Source organism: Manis pentadactyla, chromosome 2, assembly GCF_030020395.1.
Source record: "Manis pentadactyla isolate mManPen7 chromosome 2, mManPen7.hap1, whole genome shotgun sequence".
Taxonomy (NCBI): domain Eukaryota; kingdom Metazoa; phylum Chordata; class Mammalia; order Pholidota; family Manidae; genus Manis; species Manis pentadactyla.
Genome location: NC_080020.1, coordinates 221,154,373 through 221,161,765, shown reverse-complemented (window position 1 = coordinate 221,161,765; position 7,393 = coordinate 221,154,373).

Below are 7,393 nucleotides of genomic sequence, written 5' to 3'. Positions count from 1 at the left end.
TCAGCGTACCCCTTTTCCTCCACCTTTCCCGTACGGAGGCCAATGGGAGCGAGGAAGGCTGGGCGGACTCGGCCTCTAATTGGAGAAGCTTGGAGATTAATAAGACGTCACGCCCAATCAAAAGTGTGGCTCGCCTCGGCGCTCATAGGTCCCCGCCTCTTACGTAAGGGAAAGGTCTGATGTCGGCCTAAGTTAGCTCTGGTTGGGCGTAGCCTGGTAGTTCACCGTCGCCGAGAAGAGAGTGGCCAGAAAAACGGCATTTAGTGGAAAAAGAGAGAAACGAGATGGATAGGTGGCAGAAAGCAGACACGAAGGGCTTTTCTAAGTGACGTATTTGGCACGTAGTGGTTCGGAGGCGTCAGGCATCGCGTCTGCTCACGTGACTTTTGCGCAAAGCTCCATTATTGACCTGGTCAGGGGAGGCGCCTGTGGGGAAGCTGGCGGGCTCCTCCTCGCTGCGGGTCCTTCCTCGCTGCTGTGGCGGAAACTGGGTATTTCTAGAAGGGTTAAAGATTAGGTTGCCACTCTTACTCTGAAACCGCCTTGGTGAGAGCAAAGAAATGCCATCCAACCCTGCCAAAGGCAGCTAGAGTCAAAGGGATTAAGGAAAATAAAAGCGAGGTAAAGCTAAAGAGCTGCCTAGCTGCTGGGTGTTTACCAATAATCAGAGTGATTTTTATAGGGAAAAATTGGGAAACATTGAAGTGGACCGAAAGATTACTGGGTGTTTTCAGTGAAAAACCAGCCATGGTCTGCAAATGATTCAAAATAGTCAAAATAGTCTTACAGAACAGGAAAAAAATTGGTGGATTCCCACTTTTCAACATCTACTTAAAGCTTTAGTAATCAAGATTGGTACGATCTAAGGACAAACATTGATAAATAGCCTAGACTTCTAAGTCAGAAGTAAACTATGTTTATGATCAATTGATATTTGATAAAAGAGCCAAGGAAATTACATGGGTTGAAAACAGTCTTTTCAACAAATATTACAGGACCAATAGGACATCTACGTGCAAAAGAATGAATTTGGACTTCTACTTTATACCCACACAAAAATTTAAATCAAAGTGCATCATAGACTTAAATGTAAGAACTAAAACTAACATTCTTAAAAGAAAACACAAGAGTAAATCATCATGACCTTGAGCTAGGCAATAATTTCTTAGCTATTATGCCAAAGTGCAAGCGATAAGAGGTTGATATATTGAATTTAGTCAAAATTAAAGTCTATTTGCTTCAGTGGACACCATCAAGAAAGCAAAAAGACAACCCACAGAATGGGAGAAAATATTTGCAAATCCTGTATCTAGTAAGGGACTTGTATCTAGAATATAAAAAGAATGCTTAAGATTCAATAATAGGCAACCCACTTTAAAAAATGGGTAAAAGGTCTGAGTAGACATTTCTCCAAAGAAGATAAACAAATGTTCAATACCACTGGAAAAGATGTCCAACATCATTATACATCAGGAGAACGCCAATTGAAAGCATCTTTTGGTGACACTGACAAAATTATGTAGGAAGTAAATTTTTTGAGACTAGTCTGAAAAAACATTTGTTCTGTCCCTATACTGTAGGGGGGCAGCCATTCTGTCCCCATGGCTGTGTATAGAATATCAATTGGAAATCCTTTTTCCTCAGAGTTTGAAGGGAAACATCTATTGTGTTTGTTTCTAGAGCTGTTGCGAATTTCAAGGATATTTGATTCTTATTTTTTCTATATGACTTGTTTTTCTTTCTCTGGAAGCTTATAGAAAGAAACTCCTGTTTCCAGTATCTTGACACTTCACTCTGATGTGCCTTTGCATTGATCTGTTTTATTCCAATGACATGGTCATTCAGCAAGCACTTTCAGTCTTGCAAAATAACTCCTTTAGTTCTGGGAACTACTATAGTGATCATTTCCTCACTTGTTTCCTCTTTCTTTCAAGAATTCCTGTTATTCACATACTGGGTATCTCTAACGCCCTGATTTTTTTCTTCTTTTTCATATTTTACTTATCTTTGTTTTTTGCTCTGCTTTCTGGGAGATTTTCTTAACCTATTCTCCATCCTACCGAGTTTTTCATTTCTGCTGCCATAGTTATAATTTCTGAGAACTTTTTTGTCCTGTAAATATTTGTGTTATGGCATTCTATTCTTTTTATCTGTTCAGCTTCTTTCAGGTATATAATAAATTTATTAAGGACTATCCATATTAACTTGTAAGCAAATAGTTCTATTGAACCACAAGCTTTGGGCAGGCAGCTAAATTATTTCTAGAAAGGTAGTTGTGTTGTTTTGAAGCCTCCATCCTGTGTCATTAAAAAGCAGATATTTCAACAAAACCATGAAATGTGCCATACTTAAAAAGAATCTACATGATATCGAGAATTTATAGGAAAGAACCATTTGAAATGTTCATGGGCATCTCGTAAACAAATGAGGTTTTATAAGACAATAGATAATCTTAAAGCACACTTCATTCCTTCCAGTGGTCTAAATTAGTGAAAATAAGTTGTAGAATGTTTTAAAAGAAAGCTAGCTTTATTTCTTTCTGGTATGTTATTAGTGAATAAATAGGCTTGATTGTGATCCACATGTTGGTTGTCTATGACCATTTCTACAGCAGGAGTAAGTTTTCCTTGTCCAGCTTCAGACTTGATAAGTAGGGAACTCTATGGGCCTGGCTTACCTCTCAGGATATTCTAAGAACTCTCTCTCATTTGCTTAAATTTGCTATGTATGAGAGTTTTACATTATGCCACTTTACTGAGCAACAGACTCGGTGGTTCAGTTAACTTTATTTTCTTCATATGCAAAATTAATGGGTTAAACCAAATGATAATCTAATTTCAGATTTAGAATTCTGATTTGAAATTAAGTCTTTCCAATTCCTTTAAGCCTAATAATTCTCAAATTGTTTAAGACTTTGACCTAACAAGCTTCAGCTTCAGAACCCTCTTGCTAGAGCCTGAAAGAGCCTCTTGCTGTGTGTTTAAAATGATCATATGTTTTTTGTTTAGTTTGGTAAATGTAAGAGACTTTGACCTCCACTGGGTTAGACAGTTGGCCCTTTCCACTTCTGCTTCCTTGTGACACTTCCTCTCATATCAGGTGATGTCCTAAATGGCTGTGGAGATTTGGCCATTTGAATAAGAGGTTGAATTGGGGTTTCGTTGTTTTGGGTGTGATAGATACTCATGTGCCTCAGTCACATATCCCTAGTTTGGGAGTGGCTTCCAGGACCACTCTTATTCCCGTTATGCTTACTGACCTGGTGTGCCAAGGCAGGTCCAGAGATCCCACTACATCTGAGCATGAACTTGAAAGTACTTGGGTCATGGAGGAAAAACAAGGTTTGAAATACTCAGAGCCAGGAACTAGTCTGTGCAGAATACTTCCAAATCACCCAGTTTTGAAAGAACCATATTGATAAGTTTATTATTAAGTTTAATTGAGATATGATTCACACACCATACAATTCACCCATTCAAAGTGTAAAATTCAGTGGTACTTTAAGTATATGCCCAACCATCAACACCATCAGTTTTAGAACATTTTTATCAAATACCCCCAGCACCCTTGACCTTCAGCCATCATTCTCTAATCTCTATCCTTGCTATCCCTAGGCAGTCATTAATCTACTTTCTTGATGAAGTTTTCCCAAATTTGACAATAATCCTAAAAACTTCCATGACATCATCAATGAAGAGTTATACGGTTGTGTTTCTTAAGTTCCTCTTAAGCTTTCTCTTAAATTGTCAGTAAAAAACAAAAAATTTGACCAACCATACTACAAGAAAGACTAAATTCTTTCTCCTTTGTCTATGGATATTGCAAAATCATTGTCAAACTAAGAAGCTGTAGAACAGTGTAAGAATTAAGGGAAAAAAAGGTGTGTGTCAAGTACTTAATTCATCTAAATATTATGGAATTTTTTGTGATGTGGTTATCAGCTTTTAAAATTTTGTAAATCATTGTGTTTTTTATCTAATTCTAAATAAGTATTTACTTTCATAGTTAATTTTGAAATTGTGATTTTGAATTCTTTTGCTTAAAAAGTTTCCCAAACTGTGTAAGTCCCACAAAACCCAAATCCAACCCATGACTAGCCCAAGAGGAAAGACCTAAGGATAATGGCACTGGTACTTTCTCAATAAATGTCCCACCCAGATCAACCAACAGTGAAGCTCAAAACTGATAAATCCCACCAATATGTCCACAGCTTACAATCAGCCTTTTAATTTCTTTTTTTTGTAGAACAGATAATGGTGGATACAAGGTTCTATGGAAATCTACTAACATGGAAGACGAGGGCCAAACCATTAGGAGATAAGGGTTACAAGGAAATAGAAACCATGAAAAGAGACCAAATGTCCAGAGAACCTCAGAAAGTAAAGAGAAGATACTGTATCCATACAAGAATAGGATGTTATGACATGAATGCTCACAGGACAAAATGTTCTTAGAAATTAGAAGCATGAGAGCAAAAAGGAAAAACCCAGTAGGTTGGAGGAAAAGGTTAAGAAAATCTCCCAGAAAGCATAGCAAAAGACAAAGGTATGTAAAATAAGGAAAAGAGAAAATTAGAGAATTAGAGATACCTAAATGTGAATACTAGAAATTCCTGAAAGAGTAAAATAGGAAGTAGAAGTCAAGAAACAATCACAATAACAGTTCCCAGAACTAGAATGATTTTCCAGGGCTGAAAGTGCTTGCTGAATGACCAGATCATTGGAGTAAAACAGATCCATGTAAAGGCACATCAGAGTAAAATGTCAAGACACTGGAAACAAACAGAAAGGTCTACAAGCCTCCAGAGAAAGGGAAGAAAATCCATATAGAAGTATCAGAACCAAATATCCTTGAACTTCTCAACAACCCTGGAAACAAACACAATAGATGTTTTCCTTCAAAACTTGAGGAAAAGGGATTTCCAATTTATATTTGACACACAGCCAACCTACCAATCAAGTATGGGGATAGAGTAAATATATTTTCATTGAAGTCTCCAAAAATTTACTTCCCACTTACCTTTTTCTCAGAGAGTCACCAGAGGATAGGCTCCATCAAAATGAAATGAAGCCATGAAAGAAGAGAAACAGAAAGCAAGTGAGCCAACATGGGAAAGATGTAGATAAGACTCCAAATGGTGGTGAGGAGAGGTCTCATATGCAAACTTTTACAGGTGTAGAGGTCAACCAGTCCAACTGGAGCACTGTGACTCCGGAGAAGAACATGTTGAATTCTATCATCATTTTTCTTTTCTGCAGTTCTACTGGTTTTATGTCCTGATGGAACCTTGAAGATGTAGTCCACCAAAACAAAGGAGAAAACAAGGAAAGAGGAGGATATGAGAACCAGAAAAGAGGGATCACATTTAGGAGAAAAAGAAAGGTAACTTCATAGGATAAGAGCAAAGGGAAGTCTCAGGATCACAGCTGTGCAGTAAACCTAGAAAGCAACCAGCACAGTGAGAAGAGAAAGAAGTTCTCTGGAATGTGTCAGTAAGAAAAAAATCAGAACAGATGGACTGTTGAGGTTGTCATCAAAGGCACTGGGAAAGTATGGCAAGGTTTAGCAAACAATAAGCACGCAGAAAACTAAGTACATGAATAAACAAGGCAAATTATTTTAAGTCCAAGAAAAACAAAAAGTTGGAAAAGAAATTTACCAGAGTATACTGCAGTGCTCAGATGTAGATAATAAATAAATGGCATAGCAAGTAAACAAACACTGATTTCACAAAGCATTAAAATACATATATTTGGGGAGAAGGGAGGTGACAGAGATGACAGTGCAAGAGTAATCAATCTTCATCTATAATAGAAGCCAACAGATAATATCAAACATTTAATGGTGAAAATATAGCATATATACCTATTATTTAAAAACATGGAAGTGTGTACATGCCAGGAACAAAAAGCTGAATGTATGTATAAGTAAGTTTTTGCTGTGTAACAAACCACCACAAAACTTAGTGGCTTCAATCAATAAACAATTTTTATTTCTTATAATTCTGTGGATAAGCTGGGCATTTCTTCTGGCTTGGGCCAGCTCAGCTGTACTCTGTGGTCAACTGGTGAGCTTAGGCAAGGCTAGACGGTCTAGAATGTTCTCACACGTCCAGTGGTCAGTTCCATGTCAGTTGGAGCGATGGTGATGATTTAGCCATCTGTGTTGCATCATACAGCAAGCTGACCCAGGCTCTTTTTTTTTTCATTCTTGCAGGTTTGTAAAAGCACCATGAAAGGGCAAACCTAATGCTCAGACACTTTAGAAGGACTTGTTTTACATTTGCTAAAGTCCATTGGCCAAGACAAATCACAGAGCTAAGCCAAGATTCAAGAGATAGAAAATTAGACTTTACTTCTTGGTGGTAGGAGCTGGAGCCACACTGCAAAAGGATGCGAATACAGGGACTGGAAGAATATGTGGCTGGAAGCATCGAAAGTGGTTGTCGCTGCAGGAAGTGGGGAAAGGATGGAAAATGGGGAGGGGTATTAACAGAGCTGGGAGGACTTGGGAAGGGAACCACGATATTTTATGATAAGCCTTTTAGTATTATTTAATTTTTTTGTTGACAGTTTTATTTTTGTACATTTTTTAATAATTGTCTTTGAAGCCTTTTTAAATAACACTTGTATTATTAAGAGCACACATACAAGTTTAAGCTTTCAAATGGTTCTCTTTGTGCTTACGCAGGTTGCATAGGAATCCATCTTGATGGCTATATAATATTTTATCAGGTGAATAAACCACAATTTACTTAGCCACTCTAGCATTCTATTACTGTAAATAACATTGCAACAACCATTTTTTTGCATTAAAAGCGTGTTAAATTATTGTTTTTCTTAGGATAGAATCTTAGAAATGGAGTTCTTAGATAAGAAGATACATTTTAATGCTTTTTGACAAATATCTATTTACATACATATACATATTATTTTCCAGAAAATTTGTATCAATTTACTTTGCCATAAGCAGTGTATTCTAATAACCAGTCATACCACATTCTTGCCAGCATTGCATTTGAATGTATGTATTTTACTTTTTACAAGTATAATGTATTATTAATTTAATAAAAAATACAGTTAACTTAGAATAAAAGGGAGGAAGTAGTCATTAGTGTCATTTCCCTAGGAGTACCAAGTAAGAAAAAGGTTGGATTTAGCAACTCCCAACCTTGACCAGCAGTGGTGTTAGTCAGGGGTGGGGGGGTGCATTAGTGAGGTTTATGGGAGTAGGTTCAGTGGAGATCAAAGTGAAAAATGAGAAAGAAAGGTATAGGGATAAACTATTTATGAGAAGCAAGATTATAACATTAGGGAGAAAGATAGGGTACTAGGTATAGGAAAATGCTGGTTTTATACACAACATGTCAAATTACCAAATCTAGACTGAAATC